Raw genomic sequence first — 18,593 nt, 5'->3', positions numbered from 1 at the left:
CAGTAGACTACTAACCTACTGGGTGAAATCTCTTGCAAATATAATGGCAAAAATATATATAATTCCCTCGATCAATTAACCTAGAATTACATGTGTTACTGTTTAGGAATAGAGGAAATGTAGGCTTGTCGGAATGAAGAGCATATCAGATTGGAAACGCTTCCATTTCATAACTTGAAAACCCATAGTAATTGGACAATTTTAAATTGGTTCATTTTATGGCTTTGGCCATGCTTCTTGGCTGTTTTGATATTTAGGCCGAATTAATCATATTGCTTAATTTAGATGGTATAGCAATTGGATATTACATGTTTGTTTAAAGTGCAGTTTAGCTCAACGTGTAGCAAAAGCAAAACCATACTTGAATCAACATAATAATAACCAGTTTGCACAATTAATGTATTATTTAACTTTATTCATATTAATGTGTTACGCAAACTCGACCCTGTGTCTCACTCAATTTGTTCCCCCTCGTCGACGAATGTTTAAACATTTTGGCAGTGCGTTTCCGGAACTCTCGTATTGGCTTTTTTGTTGTTGTTTGTATTCCTGAAGGGGACCGATAGCATCGCTGTTCCTCAAACTGATTAAAGAATTTCAACCTGCATGTAACTGAACATTTATTGAATGTAAATGATTCAAGACATTTCACGCAGTGAATACGAAAGGTGAGCATACTTTTTTCGTTTACATGCCTAATTTAATTGTGGGGGTTTTCATTGTGGGGACATTGGGTCGTGTTTTGGCTGCCTGTGTCAACTGGGCAATGAGATCCTAGTGCACATCGCTGGTGTTCAGACTGCATTGCCATTGCGGTGAGCGCGTGTTATGAAACGCGTGGGTTTTGGTATCTACAGTCAGCGTGTTTCGGGGGGGGGGGGGCAAAGCATTGGTCATGGAGGATGGTTTATTGTTGCAATTCTACAACAGACAAAATAACAATTAACTTCCAATAGTGAGTTATAATAATTATGGCATACTAAAAGTGACATCTGAAATTCAAAACTAGTTTAACCTGTGGTTTTTGGCGGCGTTGTTTTGATGTGACACAAGAACGTACATAACTTATGTTATATTGTACATTTTGTTTAGGTAATTTAGTCTATCTGCCTCAACATCTTACCTCCATTTTTTTTGTTGAATAACCATATTTTGCGAGAATAAGAATTGGGATTTAGTCCTACCAGAGATTCAACTATCTAAATGTGGTGTTAATGGGATTGAAAGGTGTGTTGTGCTGAGTGATTAGGCTCTTTGCCCTGCCCTGATCCCCTGGTTTAACAGTTATTTTGTTGAAAGGAATTTCAGTACATTTGCTTAATCTCCCTTTTAGATCATGTATCTAATGAACTCTATCTACCAGTCCCAGATGTATTTGAAAGTAATTGAAATACCCTAAATAGTATTTGAACCCAGGTCTGTCCCAGGCACAACATTGCGTGTTCTGTGAAGAAGAAACTGTCTGTTCTGTCTTTTTAATCCATCACACTTGTTCTTTCTCCTTTGCTCTTGTAATCTTTTTTTTTTTTTTTTTTTTTTTTTGGGGGTCAATTTGTGTTCAAGCTGCCACATCAGCTCCATGTCCATTGTCATGTTGACCAGCCATGATGATTTCTGCAGCAGTTGATTTCTTTACCTTTAATCAACCACCCCATTAGCTTTGTGGTTGCCGAAAGTGTCTTTTCTTACCCCACTTGGTGCATGCTGAAAAGTCTTGACCAACACAAGACAACGATGTGCTCAGCGTATGTCTATACCCTCTGCCTTTTCTCACCTCAGTTCAACACACGGATACCAGATGTGATCTGTCGGGAACATTTTTAAAAGGCCCTCTCCTTTTAGAGCGTCCGAGGGTGGCTGCTGCCGGCGCTCGCTCACTCACTCTGTTCCTGCTAACAAGCACAGCGGGAGACCGCGGGCGAGGGAGGGTGACATGACACCTAGCCCAACTGTCTCTCCTACGCACTCGCCTCACTCCCTGTCTGCCCGAAAAGAGGAGCAGCACTCCTCCTCCTGTTTATCTCAACCCTCAAACTCCCCAAGCTTATAACTCTGTCCCTTCCTTGTCTCCTCTTAATCATGAGGTTTGTGCACTGTCCCCTCCCTCGTACACCCAACAGGCTAAGTCCCTGATACAGGTGTAAAGACACATGTAGAAATATACACTAAATGGCTCTAGAGCTGCACCATCTCTGCTCTTCTTGCTGAAACCCATCCACCCTAGCTCCATTATTTATGTCCAAATGGTCTGTACGTGGTACGTACTGTTCTGTACTAGACCGAGTGGAGGGGCATCTTTACGCCTGGGTAAAGGCTTCTCTGAAGAGTAAGTAGAGGTCAAAAAGAGAGCCCAGCAGAACAGATATAGGCATATCACTCACATGGCCTATATGAGATCCCAGCAGGCAGTCCATAGACTGGGATCACCATGATTCTTATACTTGGAATGTTCTGGTTTATGTAATTGAGTAGCTGCCAGTAAGACTGGGATTTTATAACACTTACCTGTTTTGTGTGTATGTTCAAGGTCAAATTTGTCCATGTTTTCCATTTCCTGAAAATGTTCACTTTTGGAGATGGGTTCTCTTTTGACCGCGATGCTTCGTTGATTGATTAATTTTCCAACAAATACATTTTTATAGTGACCATTTTTTAGTTTTTAAATGATGAGTCACCAGCTAATTCACTCAGGATATTGTTAAATGCATGTTTTAAGTGCACAATCTTGTCATTTGATTGGCTAACTGTTCTAAGATCCACAGGGGTCCTTTGTAAAGACGCCAGTTGACCGCCGAGTCCGTTGAAGAGCTCTTTTTGAGCCCTTTCTGATACCAAATAAATAAGACCACTGTTTTTGCCTGTTTCTTGATGGAACAGTCTAAAATATTTAGAGGCTAAGGTCATTGATACTCCAAGGTGGCATAGCAGTTCAGACGTCTTTTGTCCTCGTCTTGTCGTGTCCTGTATATATATATTTACAACTTTTTTCACATACATTTTATTTTTATTTTCCATCAACTCATCTTCAAAACACTCTCCTGCAACCCGCCTCACCAATTTATATTTATAAAAAAGTATTATTTACCTCAAATCTGTAATCCTCCAAGAAGCTAGCCAGAAACTCCAAGAAGCTAGCCAGAAACTCCAAGAAGCTAGCCAGAAACTAGCCAGAAGCTAATCAGAAGCTAGTTCAGAAGCTAGTTAGCTTCTTTACTGGCAAATCGTTAGTATTCAGCTAACCACGGTTTGTGGTCATCAGCTATCCTTTAGCTCGAAAATCTATCGCCAGTTCTGTACGGCGCAGCGCGGCTCGGAACATACCGGACCAATTTTTCTCTCCATGTCCCTGGATTTCGACTGCTCTCTGGACATTCATACCCGGATCTCACAGCTAGCTAGCTGCTATCCGTGTGACTATCGGCCTTTGTCGATTCCGGAGCAAACATCAATTATTCCGGAGCTAGCCAGCTCCGTCAATCACTCCTGAGTTCCATCAATCACTCCTGGGCTGCAGTCACCTATCCGGACCCGTTTTACTGCCTACGCGGAGCCCCACCGGGCCTTCACAACTGGACTGCCGACGCTATCTACCCGAAGGAGATCCGGCTGGCTCCTCCGTCGCGACGTTACCTGAACGCCCATCTGCGGCCTGCTAACCGTTAGCTGTCTTACCGGCTGCTATCTGAATAGACAATCGGACAATTTATTTATTTTTATTATTATTATGTTTTCTTCTTGGGCCTCTATAACTATATTTATTGTTTTTATTATTTTTGTTGTTGTGTGATTTGGATGAATCCCCTCTACCACACGGAACCCCACTAATCTACTGACGGAACGCAAGAGGTGGCTAACAACAGACCTCCATCCTATGCTAGCTTGCTACCGATGGCCTGGCTAGCTGTCTAAATTGCCGTGACCCCCAACCAACCTCTCCACTCACTGGACCCTTTTGATCACTCGACTAAGCATGCCTCTCCTTAATGTCAATATGTCTTGTCCATTGCTGTTCTGGTTAGTGTTTATTGGCTTATTTCACTGTAGAGCCTCTAGTCCTGCTCACTATACCTTATCCAACCTATTAGTTCCACCACCCACACATGCAATGACATCTCCTGGTTTCAATGATGTTTCTAGAGACAATATCTCTCTCTTCATCACTCAATACCTAGGTTTACCTCCACTGTATTCACATACTACCATACCTTTGTCTGTACATTATACCTTGATGCTATTTTACCGCCCCCAGAAACCTCCTTTTACTCTATGTTCCAGACGTTCTAGACGACCAATTCTCATAGCTTTTAGCCGTACCCTTATTCTACTCCTCCTATGTTCCTCTGGCGATGTAGAGGTGAATCCAGGCCCTGCAGTGCCTAGCTCCACTCCTATTCCCCAGGCGCTCTCTTTTGACGACTTCTGTAACCGTAATAGCCTTGGTTTCATGCATGTTAACATTAGAAGCCTCCTCCCTAAGTTTGTTCTATTCACTGCTTTAGCACACTCTGCCAACCCGGATGTTCTAGCTGTGTCTGAATCCTGGCTTAGGAAGACCACCAAAAATTCAGAAATTTTAATTCCAAACTACAACATTTTCAGACAAGATAGAACTGCCAAAGGGGGCGGTGTTGCAATCTACTGCAAAGATAGCCTGCAGAGTTCTGTCCCCAAACAATTTGAACTTCTACTTTTAAAAATACACCTCTCTAAAAACAAGTCTCTCACCGTTGCCGCCTGCTATAGACCACCCTCTGCCCCCAGCTGTGCTCTGGACACCATATGTGAACTGATTGCCCCCCATCTATCTTCAGAGTTCGTGCTGCTAGGCGACCTAAACTGGAACATGCTTAACACCCCAGCCATCCTACAATCTAAACTTGATGCCCTCAATCTCACACAAATTATCAATGAACCTACCAGGTACCTCCCCAAAGCCTTAAACACGGGCACCCTCATAGATATCATCCTAACCAACTTCCCCTCTAAATACACCTCTGCTGTCTTCAACCAAGATCTCAGCGATCACTGCCTCATTGCCTGCATCCGTAATGGGTCAGCGGTCAAACGACCTCCACTCATCACTGTAAAACGCTCCCTGAAACACTTCTGCGAGCATGCCTTTCTAATCGACCTGGCTGGGGTATCCTGGAAGGATATTGATCTCATCCCGTCAGTAGAGGATGCCTGGATATTTTTTTTAAATGCCTTCCTAACCATCTTAAATAAACATGCCCCATTCAAGAAATTTAGAACCAGGAACAGATATAGCCCTTGGTTCTCCCCAGACCTGACTGCCCTTAACCAACACAAAAACATTCTATGGCGTTCTGCATTAGCATCGAACAGCCCCCGTGATATGCAGCTGTTCAGGGAAGCTAGAAACCATTATACACAGGCAGTTAGAAAAGCCAAGGCTAGCTTTTTCAAGCAGAAATTTGCTTCCTGCAACACTAACTCAAAAAAGTTCTGGGACACTGTAAAGTCCATGGAGAATAAGAACACCTCCCAGCTGCCCACTGCACTGAAGATAGGAAACACTGTCACCACTGATAAATCCACCATAATTGAGAATTTCAATAAGCATTTTTCTACAGCTGGCCATGCTTTCCACCTGGCTACTCCTACCCCGGTCAACAGCACTGCACCCCCAACAGCAACTCGCCCAAGCCTTCCCCATTTCTCCTTCTCCCAAATCCATTCAGCTGATGTTCTGAAAGAGCTGCAAAATCTGGACCCCTACAAATCAGCCGGGCTAGACAATCTGGACCCTTTCTTTCTAAAATTATCTGCCGAAATTGTTGCCACCCCTATTACTAGCCTGTTCAACCTCTCTTTCGTGTCGTCTGAGATTCCCAAAGATTGGAAAGCAGCTGCGGTCATCCCCCTCTTCAAAGGGGGGGACACTCTTGACCCAAACTGCTACAGACCTATATCTATCCTACCATGCCTTTCTAAGGTCTTCGAAAGCCAAGTCAACAAACAGATTACCGACCATTTTGAATCTCACCATACCTTCTCTGCTATGCAATCTGGTTTCAGAGCTGGTCATGGGTGCACCTCAGTCACGCTCAAGGTCCTAAACGATATCTTAACCGCCATCGATAAGAAACATTACTGTGCAGCCGTATTCATTGATCTGGCCAAGGCTTTCGACTCTGTCAATCACCACATCCTCATCGGCAGACTCGACAGCCTTGGTTTCTCAAATGTTTGCCTCGCCTGGTTCACCAACTACTTCTCTGATAGAGTTCAGTGTGTCAAATCGGAGGGTCTGCTGTCCAGACCTCTGGCAGTCTCTATGGGGGTGCCACAGGGTTCAATTCTTGGACCGACTCTCTTCTCTGTATACATCAATGAGGTCGCTCTTGCTGCTGGTGAGTCTCTGATCCACCTCTACGCAGACGACACCATTCTGTATACTTCCGGCCCTTCTTTGGACAGTGTTAACAACCCTCCAGGCAAGCTTCAATGCCATACAACTCTCCTTCCGTGGCCTCCAATTGCTCTTAAATACAAGTAAAACTAAATGCATGCTCTTCAACCGATCGCTACCTGCACCTACCCGCCTGTCCAACATCACTACTCTGGACGGCTCTGACTTAGAATACGTGGACAACTACAAATACTTAGGTGTCTGGTTAGACTGTAAACTCTCCTTCCAGACCCATATCAAACATCTCCAATCCAAAGTTAAATCTAGAATTGGCTTCTATTTCGCAACAAAGCATCCTTCACTCATGCTGCCAAACATACCCTTGTAAAACTGACCATCCTACCAATCCTCGACTTTGGCGATGTCATTTACAAAATAGCCTCCAATACCCTACTCAACAAATTGGATGCAGTCTATCACAGTGCAATCCGTTTTGTCACCAAAGCCCCATATACTACCCACCATTGCGACCTGTACGCTCACGTTGGCTGGCCCTCGCTTCATACTCGTCGCCAAACCCACTGGCTCCATGTCATCTACAAGACCCTGCTAGGTAAAGTCCCCCCTTATCTCAGCTCGCTGGTCACCATAGCATCTCCCACCTGTAGCACACGCTCCAGCAGGTATATCTCTCTAGTCACCCCCAAAACCAATTCTTTCTTTGGCCGCCTCTCCTTCCAGTTCTCTGCTGCCAATGACTGGAACGAACTACAAACATCTCTGAAACTGGAAACACTTATCTCCCTCACTAGCTTTAAGCACCAACTGTCAGAGCAGCTCACAGATTACTGCACCTGTACATAGCCCACCTATATTTTAGCCCAAACAACTACCTCTTTCCCAACTGTATTTAATTTTAATTTATTTATTTATTTTGCTCCTTTGCACCCCATTATTTTTTTATTTCTACTTTGCACATTCTTCCATTGCAAAACTACCATTCCAGTGTTTTACTTGCTATATTGTATTTACTTTGCCACCATGGCCTTTTTTTTGCCTTTACCTCCCTTCTCACCTCATTTGCTCACATTGTATATAGACTTGTTTATACTGTATTATTGACTGTATGTTTGTTTTACTCCATGTGTAACTCTGTGTCGTTGTATCTGTCGAACTGCTTTGCTTTGTCTTGGTCAGGTTGCAATTGTAAATGAGAACTTGTTCTCAACTTGCCTACCTGGTTAAATAAAGGTAATAAAAAAATATATTAAAAAAATTGATATAATAAGTGCCAGAACGACAGGCTTTCAGGCTGTTGATTTCAATGTTTTTAGGTCCGTCTCTCTATCTCTAACTCCTCAACATTCACAACTTAAAAACAACTTAAGATATCTTAGTTTTTACTTCGTATAGTGTGTGTGTGTGTGTGCGTGCGTGTTTGTGCGTTGAATAGAAGACGGGAAGGGGTTGTGCATGTGTGTTTGCCCATCTCTTTTGGTACGTGTGTCCGTCTGGATATGGTGTCCGTCTGTCTGTTGAGTGTATATAAGCAGTCTGTTTGAATGGTAAGGGAAGGTGGGGTGTCTGTCCGAATCTAGGCGACAGCACCACTGTTGATGATGTACCAGTGAGCAGGGGATTGTTCAACAGAAACCCTGTTTGTCCCCACCAACCCACACAGGGATATGCGATCCCCTCCCAGACCACTCCTTTTAGTTATCCTTCCTTACTGAATCTGTCTGTTGTGTCCAAGTGACCCTTTGCTAAAACCTGGATTGGATGGTACTTCTTCTCTGCTCACTCAGATCATAGTTTTTTTCACATCCACTATAGTTTATTGGTGTAGAGAAGATAGTCATGTTGTACAACCTATTCAAAAGAATAATTACACAATAGAATTGTGTGGCCTTACATATCCCTGGAGTTTGGTGACGTGTGTCTGTTCCTCAGGTACGTGGGAGGGGATTAGGCTTCCTGTTTTAGAAAATCCTCTGTTGGCATTGGGTTTATCTCCTAAAAATACCTTGGGGACCCGGGGTCAGCATTGTTCACCGCAGCGGGTCACAAACGGAGAAGCTTTTAATAGAGTCATCAGGGAGCTATTTTCAATCTGCCCCCATCTGCCTGCCTCGCCACTAGGCTGAATGTAAGCTAATGATCTATCTGGGTACTAGAACTGGCACGACAAACGGAACATTATTGACACCGATCGCAGGCGTTTTGCTGATATTGTTCATTACGATAAGTAGCCTATAATAGAGAAATGTGACGTTTGAAATTAAATGTTTGCTAACATGGGTGATTGTTAATGGGACAATTGATGACCACAACCATCAAACTAGTAGTAGTAGTAGTTTAAAAGATAAAACTGTGGTGCACATTAAAGACCTGCTCCGGTACTTTGGCAACTACCAAGTATTTTTTTTAAACCTCTTGCTTTGGGGCTGGATGTGTCAATATGTAGTTCATACCTGCATAATCTATGAACAGAATTACTGTCTTACCTTAATTAGCCACACCATTTGAAAGTGACTGTTTTTCTGGAAGCCGTGCCGAGCCTTTTCCCCTACATTTTCTCCCACGTGGGCCAGCCCCCTAGCATTTCGAGTTCTAGCGAATGAGCTTCAGCCCGTCGCCATTTTAGTGATCGCTAGCAAGGTGCACACAGCAGAGCGAGAGAGAGAGCGCAATGACGTGGTGCACATATCTGCACATGTGACGTGTTCCGCAGTTTCCTGGGACCACTTTTGGCCCATGAGGGCTACTTTCAGACCTTCTGGCTAAAGACTATACAAAAGTACCAGATAATCTCTTTAACGTTATAAACATATGTGACTCGACACCTGGATTTGGTCTTATGTAACAACATTTTGAAATTGTGTTTTTTACATTATGAAAGTAGAGACTCAGAGCTACAAATTGGTATATCATACACTGCATTTGTAGAACAATGGGAAAGTAATCCTGCTTCGAAAGTTGATCAACTTGTAAACTCACTTTTCAGAAAAACACCTTTGAATGTTTTGCTATCTAGTGAAGAGCTCTTCTTTGTCTATGCCCATTCAGCATCGTTCACACCCTCACCCTAAGCTTTAGCCCCGCCTATCTCGTTTTGCTCTCTCGAAGCGCACACACTTGACGCTCTGTCCGATGATTTGTTTACGTCTGGATAACATGAAAACAGCCTAGCAAGCTCTGCTGGCAACAATTTCATTACGCTTGTTTGCAGACATTTACTGACACCGGCCATATTCAATGGGTGTTGTACACACGTCTCGTAACTTTAGCTAACGAGCCAGCCAACCAACGTTAACTAGTTAAACAATAAACAGTGCCAACAATGCCACAGTGCTGAGAGCAAACCAACCATGTTCAATGTTAGCTAGATAACATTAGGCTCTTATTAGAACAGCACACGACTCTGGGAAACGAATGATAACGTCAGCTAGCTGGCGAACAGTACGCTAGCTTGAAATGAAACCACTTTTTGTCAATTTGTCTAGCGTTACATGTTTATCTTAAATGTGCAATGATGTATACATCTCCAAGTCAGGATGGCATGCCATGGTTTCTCTTAGTTTGAAGATGTAATCCGGAGACAGGTGTTTCCTCCATCTCTTTAGCGATCATACTCTAATTCCACTGATATCAAAACGTGAGCCACACTTTTATGCAGCTCCACTACACAATATATGTTTTTTTTTAAAGCCGTGTTCGACAGGATTACCAACACAGACTGATGAGCTTCTATGGCAAACCAATCCAAACTCCTCTCTCGGCATGTCCAGCCCACTCATTATCTCAGTCAATTATGGCTAGTGGGAAGGTTGCTCACTTTTTCTGTGGCTTAACCAACAAGGCTCGTAATTTAACAATTGTATTCGTATTTACAGATGGCGTACAAGTTTGTTATTAAGGCACATGAAAGTTCACATGTTCAAGAAGGCATTTCTGCCCAAAAAAAACACATTTTGATCTTTAAAAAAACCAATTACGTTCAAACGGCTCCCCTGTGAAGTAGTGACTTGCGACATACGCCTAGTTTTCTGAATCTGGTCACATGTTCTATTGATCATTATCACATAAATTCAGGCAGTTTATTGTTATGGATTTTTGTCCGTATCGGCCAGCTCTACTGGCTATTATGTGTGTTTGGGGGGGGGTGTTGTTAAAAAAAATCGATTTACGTTATGAAACACACAAGCAAAACAATTGTTTTATGACATTACTTTGATGTTTTTTTTTATCTCTCTGTAGATAGTTTAGTCTTACCCAACATGCCTTTTTTGTTTATACAAACAAATTGATCAGCTTAAGTTGAGCTTGTCAAAGTAATTTTTCAATGTTTACTTAGTGATGAAATGGTAGAGGTTACTGATATACAACGAGTTTTGGAGGTACAGCACATTGTAGACCGACTGTATCAAAGGGTCAGACTCGCATCCATATTTAGCTATACATCAGATGGGCTGCACTGCCCACTTCACCCTATGTGTCCCTTTTTGATGCGTGCCCTTTAGGTGTTCTGAGGCTCTGTGCCCTGGGAGACAGACAGGTCTCAGGACATCAGAGGGGGACTTCCCACTGTGCCCTGGACTGTATACTGGACTGTAGTTTCAATGTTCACTGCTGGATTTCCTTTTTGTGTTTTTATAAGGACAAGCAGGAACAGGGCATTCAACCTACGCTGACGTGCATGCCTAACTGTGTGTGCATCTTTGTTTTAAGCATATCTCATAAAACTTTACTTGTAAATAACAGCGGCATTAGCCAGCTCTTATGTAAGTCAGCTTATGCAAGCAGCTGTCTTTCGTTTCAGTGGCCTCCTTAAGCATTCCCCCCCCCCTTCACTTTTCTTGCCTTCGCAGATGAAAAAATGCCTTTCACTCCCTCTCTTTCTCTTTTGGTGGAAGAGAGTTGCAACCATTGTGTTGAAGTGGCTTAGGCAACACGACACGTACAAAATTAACTTGACAAACCCTGACCCCCCCCCCCCCGACCACCACCACCACCCTGAGGGACATGGTAGACACACAGAGGTGTGTGACATCTCACGTTATGTGTGTGTGGCCTTTATCTCAACGTGTGTGTTTATTTGTGTGAGGAAGTGACGAAGAAACTGTAGTGAGATTCTATGGCTGGGACAATACCAGTATCTCTTTTTCTTTTTTTTCAAGGCAAAAATGAAAACATGAGGCAGATCAAACTCTTTGGTCCTTTTTAAAAACATGCATTTGTAAAATATTGTGTGCTATAGCTTGTAAAATACACTGAGCGTACAAAACATTAGGAATACCTGCTCTTTCCATTACAGACTGAAAAGGTGAATCCAGGTGAAAGCTATGATCCCTTATTGATGTCACTTGTTAAATCCACTAAAAACAGTGTAGATGAAAGGGAGGAGACATGTTAAGCCTATAGAAATTGAAACCTGCATGGTGCATGTGTGCCATTCAGAGGGTGAATGGGCAAGACAAAATATTTAAGTGCCTGCGAACGGAGTATGGAAGTAGGTGCCAGGTGCACTGTTTTGAGTGTGTCAAGAACTGCAATGCTGCTGGGTTTTTAACGCTGAACAGTTCCCATGTGTATCATGAATGGTCCACTGCCCAAAGGACATCTAGCCAACTTGACACAACTGTGGAATACTTTTGACACCTTGTAGAGTCCATGCCCCGACTAATTGATGCTGTTCTAAGGGCAAAAGTGGGTGCAACTCAAAATTAGGAAGGTGTTCCTAATGATTTGTTCACTCAGTGTAAATACATGTAATTCTGAATGACAACATAATGTTTGTTTCCAACACTGAGGCTAATTTTCCAAAAGAAGTCAACTCCGCTTCGTGTTTTGAGACAGCATAACCGGAAGTGACTTTTTCGCAGGTTAGGAGAGCTTACCGAGCAGGTCGGGAGAATTAATGTAGCATGTTAGGAGAATTTGGTTAAGGTTAGAGAAAATGCTCCCCTAACCTGCTACGAAAATAAACTTCAGTGCGTAGCTGTATTGAAGTGTCGTGTTTTTAAGGAGTCCCAACTGCAGCCCTATGCGACTCCTCTCGCTTCCTGTTTCCAGCCTGGTGGCCTTGTCCCCCATGACCTTCAGTCCGGCTGTTTGGCTCTGTCCTGAGGGTGCTGCGGTCTGGTCTGGACTCTGGCGCTGTCCTGAGGGTGCTGGGGGCTGGGCTCGTATCCTTCGGACCATGTCTGTGGTGTCCCTTGACCCTGCGTTACCTCATCTAGAATCTAGATGATGTTGGGTGGCCCTATTTTAGCAGGGTTTAGTCTATGTACTCCCCTCCCTCGTTTGGCATGTGGGTTTTGAGGACACGAGACAACCAGACCTCAACCCCTCCCCCGTCCCAGGTGGTCTCCATTGCTGCCGGGGATTCATTCAGGAGGAGGATACAATGCATGTTTGAAATGTCATAACTCCTTAGATTAGATTAACTTTATTACTTTATTATCCCACCAGGGGGAAATTCGTTTGGTCATGTGCTTAAAAGACAAACACAGAATGGTACACAATAAAATTGATATGAAAAGTGCAATGGGTTACATATTTACAGTGGATGTTCAATACACACTCCCTTCAAACCAATCAATAGTCTTTGCTATGTCTTTCCATTATACAGCCTAATGGCTGAAAGTCCCTGTATCTATTTGTTTCTTTTCAATAAGTATTTTCCCCACAGTCAGGCTGCTTTGGGTGAATTTAAGAGGAAGTCGGTACTGTCCTTTTTAGAATTATCCTTCCGTAGAATGTTTGTCATGTTTTTGGAGTATAAGATTTGTGTACTGGCTGTTGGCCGACTCTTGGCCAATACCATTTATCTTGCTCGCTGTTTTTATGTGTTGCTGCAGTTTGGTCTTGCACATAACAGGCCAAATAATAGGACACTCTCCGGGACAGATTTGTAAAAAATCTGCAAGATATGGCGATCAACATTGCAATAGATCAGTTTAGGCTTGGGCGGTATCCAGATTGTAATGCCATCATAACGACCTTGTGCTATAGCGGGATATTTGGTAATACTGACACTGAACACAACGGGCGCTATTTTCAAACCCCACTGAGCTTTTGTAATCTGAAGGTTAGCATTGCTAACAAGTACATGGAGAGTCCCCATAGAGAATGCTAACGAGGCTCTGGCCTAAAAATGCTACTCAGTTTTCTGCATGCACAAAACAAACATTTGACAGCAAGGCTCTTGATCCCGAAGGGGATTCTCTGCTGTTAACAAGCAAAGATGGATTTTGGAAGAAGCTAACCACTTAGAAATCTACCTGTCAAACATTTAGTTGTGAATTCCATACGGTAACTAGATCACCTGGTGCGAGCTGCACAACAGTGAGTTTACTCACAAGTCTCCAATCTCATTGTGTGCTTGGAAACAAACGCCACATGACTGGGCACTACCAGTAAGCTTCATAATGAAAAATTGTGACATGTAAAATGAAGACAGCGATCTACTTTATCTTCCACCGTATTGCACAAGTTGACTACAGGTATTTACTTAAAAAGTAGATGCAAATATTCAAATTTATTTATAAAAGCTTGACAGTATTGAAAACCATTGTTTTTTTTTTTCGTTTTTTTTTTCAAAATACCCCAGTATACAGTATAATGCCCAAACCTTGTTCAGGTTGTGCAAAAAGAACATTCTCTGTTGTCGTGTTTTCTTTGAATTTCAGTTTCTCAATCCCCAGGTATGTGGTCACTCCATTGACTGGTTCCCCCCCGTTGATCTTCGTGAGGGGTAGTGCAGTTTTTTTCCCCCCATACTCTACATGGAGAAAGAAACACTTATATTATACACAAACCATATATTTCTATACAATCGTTTCACAAACCAAGGTCATGTACCGGTGAATAGGGCTTGTTGTGTCTCTTGTCTGAAAAGGCAGCCCCTCTCCCTGTAGAATTGAAACAGTGACCCGACCCCTTCCTGGGAAGCTAACAAGGTCATTGTTAACCTTCCAATTAGCTTGCTCTTTTGTTACGGATAATTCCTCCATTGCTATCCTCTTCCCACCAACCATAATTTTCTTCCTTGAATTCAAGTCTCTATAGCTGGAAGTTGTGTTCTATGAGTTACTTAGCGTCTGTGTTTTAGAGTCCTTTAAAGCTCTTTGCTCACGGTTGTGTTGGCTAACCTGACATTGAAGCTGGGTTGGATCACGATGATATGCACTGCATTGGCACAGAAAAAGGCTGTGAGTGATGTGAATTTAATTTCACCAAGCTGAGTGATGAGCTCAAATGCATCATGAGAGCTTTGCCTCTCAGGAATAGGCTGCTGCCAGCATCTTTCATTCTGCTGTTTGACTCTTCCCAGGGATCCACAACTCTGACAAGTCTTCCCTCTAGTCTGTTTGTGTTTTACATCTTTTGTGTGTGTGTGTGTGTGTGTGTGTGTGTGTGTGTGTGTGTGTGTGTGTGTCCGGGCCGCTTCTTTGTCTACAGTATTTCTTTGACAAAACAGCAGCACGATTCATCAGTGAAAACCCCACAGGAGGAGTTGTGTGGAAAGGAAGAAAGATGAGGGTTTCTTTCCCTCTCTATAGTTGTTTTTATCAAAAGAAGCCTAAAGCAAAATCTGCTAGCCTGATTGCCAGGCCTGTATGCTTTAGCTAAGTCCTAAATGAAAAACATTTGTTGATGCTAGCCATTAGGATAGCCTATGTGATCTGGCATGACAACAAATACAACAGAGTTGGCTAAATCACAAATAGGTTTTTGACTAACTGTAACCCAAGTTAGTGCAATGTTTCTCCTCCAGGCCCTCTGGTATCATTAAGATGTCAATTGAAGACTAACTCCTGCACTATAGTGTACACCTGGGGTCTATAACAGGTCGATCGTGAGCTACCAGCCCACCTATGAGTAGCTCGCCAAACAAATCGGAGAGTACATTCAATTTTAGCCTTCAGAACCGTAGCTAATACGGCACATACCTCATTCGCTAGATGCACAATTAAAGGGGAATTTAGTTCCTCTATGAACAATTTTGAGAGTGAAACCCCCCCAAAAAAAAAAAAAATCTAAAAGTGAGAATATGATTTGGGAAAATATCAACCAGAATTTGGGGGAAAAGATCACATTTTACAGGGCCCCCTTTAGAGTTGTTTATGAACCATTATTTTTAACATGTGTATTGGCAGAAAATGTAGGGCACTACTTTCTCTTGTACGCTAAGGACCTGGGGAAGAGTTGCGGCGAAGAGTTGCAGGGGAGTGGTGAAGAGCTGAATATTCCTAATTGAAAGCTAAAAAAAAAAAATGACTAGCTCTCATGCTAGAAAAGGTTGGATATCCCTGGTATACACAGTGTACATGGATAAACATAGGGCCCTATAAAATCCGGAATAAAGACATTTATAACAGAATTCAACAATGTAGAAAATAAGGGAACCGCTGCTAAGGTACACTAGTAGATTTAGGTAGACAGAAGGTGCTCTTTGGTAAAAGGGGTAAATTGGTCATCAAAAAGAAAGGGGGACCAAGGCACTCTTCATATAATGAATTAAAATCCCATTATCTGTATGGCATGTTCAATGGAAACAAAGTTTAACCATTTTTACTTTGTTTCTGTTGAATATAAAAATATGCATTCAACTTAATAGGACATTTTTATTAAATCATTGACCTTGTTCGAAAATGTAATTGTTTGCCCAAGAGAATCATAAGACATGAACAAAATGCGTTAGTGTTTCGTATTTTCATGCAACTTTCTGTAACGGCACAGGAATAGCCCTGTCTCTGTATGTGGGCGGGGCACACACAGGTCTACACTTTGTGTAGCTGGTAGCGATTATGCTAATTAGAAACCTTCTGGTAGAGATGGAAAGGCTTTCCCAGAAATATTCTCAATGAAATGTTAACTACAAAGTAGCTGGCAGAATGAAATCATGATTATTTGCATCAATCCAGTGGCCATTTGTTTTGCAAACTTTGCAATCACATGAGCGCTACAGCAACACCGGGTGACTACACCCAAAAATTGACAATTCTTCAATTTTTCCCCAGACTTAAATGGTCTCCTGATGTGGTTTAAACATTATTGCGGACTTAGAAAAACAACAAAATTGGATGTTCTATATAAAAAAATAAGTGTGATTTGAGAGCCCTATAAAAACAGTACACATACCCTTTAATGTAACTGGGGTTGTACTGTATGTATCCCAGTGTTTCAGTGAGGTAGGAAAGCCCTTAGACATGATTGGACTCACTGTGTCTACAGGTCTGGTCCTGTCAGTAAACAGTGTATCGTAATACAACCCTGACACATTGTTAGCCTTGGCATATACTTCTAGCTCTGCCTCTCTCTGCTGCCCAGTTATGCAAAGACTGTTAATTGCAAGGAGTGATGTATTGTTTTTCCATTACATAAGGCCAAGTCAGTGCCGTTTAAGATGAGGGAGGACATTTTTTTTTTTTTTTGTATGTTTGGCCTTATTTCTATTACAGCATATTGGATGACTCATTCATATTCCATTCACCCAGCTAAATGTAACAGTGATAGGTTTAGGCTACTACATGATACTCAAATTTCCCCTATACCCATCATGAGGTTTCAACAACCAAGCCTATGAATGAACGTTTACAATGTAGGTGGAGACACACATTTCAGGCGACAGACCGTGACACATGGACAGACGGTGACATCAGGCGACAGACCGTGACACATGGACAGACAGTGACATTCAATACCACCTTACATACTCTTGCCTGCATCTAGCTTGATATAGAGTGTAATCATTAGTCCAACAGTTCCAAACAAGTTTCTATTGGACAAATTCAGATGTTTATCCACGTTTTTGTTCTGTTTTGCTTCCATCTAAAAAACTTTTTTTCAACCCCTGATCACCCCTGATCACGCGTAGACACAGTTCACTTTCATAGCAACAACGTTATTCTATTGGTCAGTTTGTCGTTCTGTGCGAGGGAAAAAATAGCCTATTCCAAACACTCTGGGACAGTTGTGGGGTGATATCCCAAAATAATACAACCAGTAGGCCAACAGGCTGCATAAAAAAATACGCTTTAAAAAGCAATGAGTCTTATGCATCGGATCAGAACGTTTAGCTTAAAATGTTGATATACTATTTCTTCACATTATAAGCGCAGTAATGCACACAAGGCAGTAAACTACGCGCAAATGTTTGTTCCACAATGCAATTAGCGGGAAACACTGTTGTAAAAAGTGGTTTCTTGTGACAGAGATTAAAATATCTGTTAAAAATGTTGAGGGGATATGTACAGATGCAACAACTAGCATAGGTTGCTAATATGACTGGGATTGTGCCTTTGGCTACTAGACAATGAAAGATAGTTGATTTGAAAACCAATAGAACCAGAGAGAAATAGGCTACTGGTTTTAATGTCATATGGAAGTAAGTCTCTTTTTAAAATTACCTTTATGTTTCCATGGATTTTAATTTGACGCAAGGTAAGACATGCATCGTAATGTAAAACTTTTAGGTTTCAAACAATTAAGTATATGTTTTCAAAATACGTACTGCCTCCAGCTCATTGTAAAGTGGTGTGTGTGACGCGCTGAAGCCTGCCTACCGTTGCCTATATGCACTTGAATAGCGAATGGGAAGCGCGCTTCAATTACCAGTTGAGAAATTAAAATGGTAGCTATTTTTAATCGTGGCCTTAAACAGTTAACACGCGGTTGCGCTTAGAATTGTTACGCAATGATTATAAAAGCACGCTTCATTCCAGCAGCAACAAATGTGCAGTTTGAGAAGCTCTGGCAACAGCTCTCTTGCGCCATCTGACAGATTTTCCGTTTACAATCCGTTTATAAGCATGACCGGTCAAGTGTATTTCCATTGACTGGTATTTCCATCAATGACTAGGCAATAAAATATGTATGTTTTATAAAGGGATTTTCTTTCTTCTCCCGGACAATTGGCCGGCTCCCTAGTGTGTGTGTGTGCTTTGAATAGTGCAGTGTTGCCAACTCCTCAGTAAAGAAAGTAGCTATTGGCTGTCCTAAAAGTTGCTAAATGACGCCATCGTCTAATTTGCATAATTGGCCATGTAATTGTGATGGACGCTGTAGGAGAGGAATAACGTCGTGAGAGAGACAAAAAGTGAGTAAAAAACACCCTAAATATGTTTAGAACTACAAATGAACTTTCTGCATTCTTGTTGGGTTTTTTTATGTCACAATTCCAACCCTCCTCCTTTATCCAGGCTTGGGACCAGCA

The 18,593-nt window shown here is 42.2% G+C and overlaps 1 protein-coding gene across 3 annotated transcripts in view; it reads left to right on the top strand.

Annotated features, from left to right (window-relative positions):
- Nucleotides 1-503: 503 nt before the first annotated feature.
- Nucleotides 504-18,593, top strand: part of LOC112258283 (helicase ARIP4-like) — a 68,476-nt gene continuing 50,386 nt past the window's right edge. For 2 of the 3 annotated variants that reach the window (XM_042299307.1, XM_042299306.1), the window contains exon 1: nucleotides 504-668. The gene's annotated coding sequence lies outside the window, so the exon portion shown is untranslated. The remainder of the gene's footprint in view (nucleotides 669-18,593) is intronic. The other variant, XM_042299309.1, reaches the window with a different exon arrangement.

Source organism: Oncorhynchus tshawytscha, linkage group LG16 (assembly GCF_018296145.1).
Source record: "Oncorhynchus tshawytscha isolate Ot180627B linkage group LG16, Otsh_v2.0, whole genome shotgun sequence".
Lineage (NCBI taxonomy): Eukaryota > Metazoa > Chordata > Actinopteri > Salmoniformes > Salmonidae > Oncorhynchus > Oncorhynchus tshawytscha.
The sequence above is the reverse complement of the archived record's forward strand: the minus strand, read 5'-3'. Positions and strand labels throughout refer to the sequence as shown.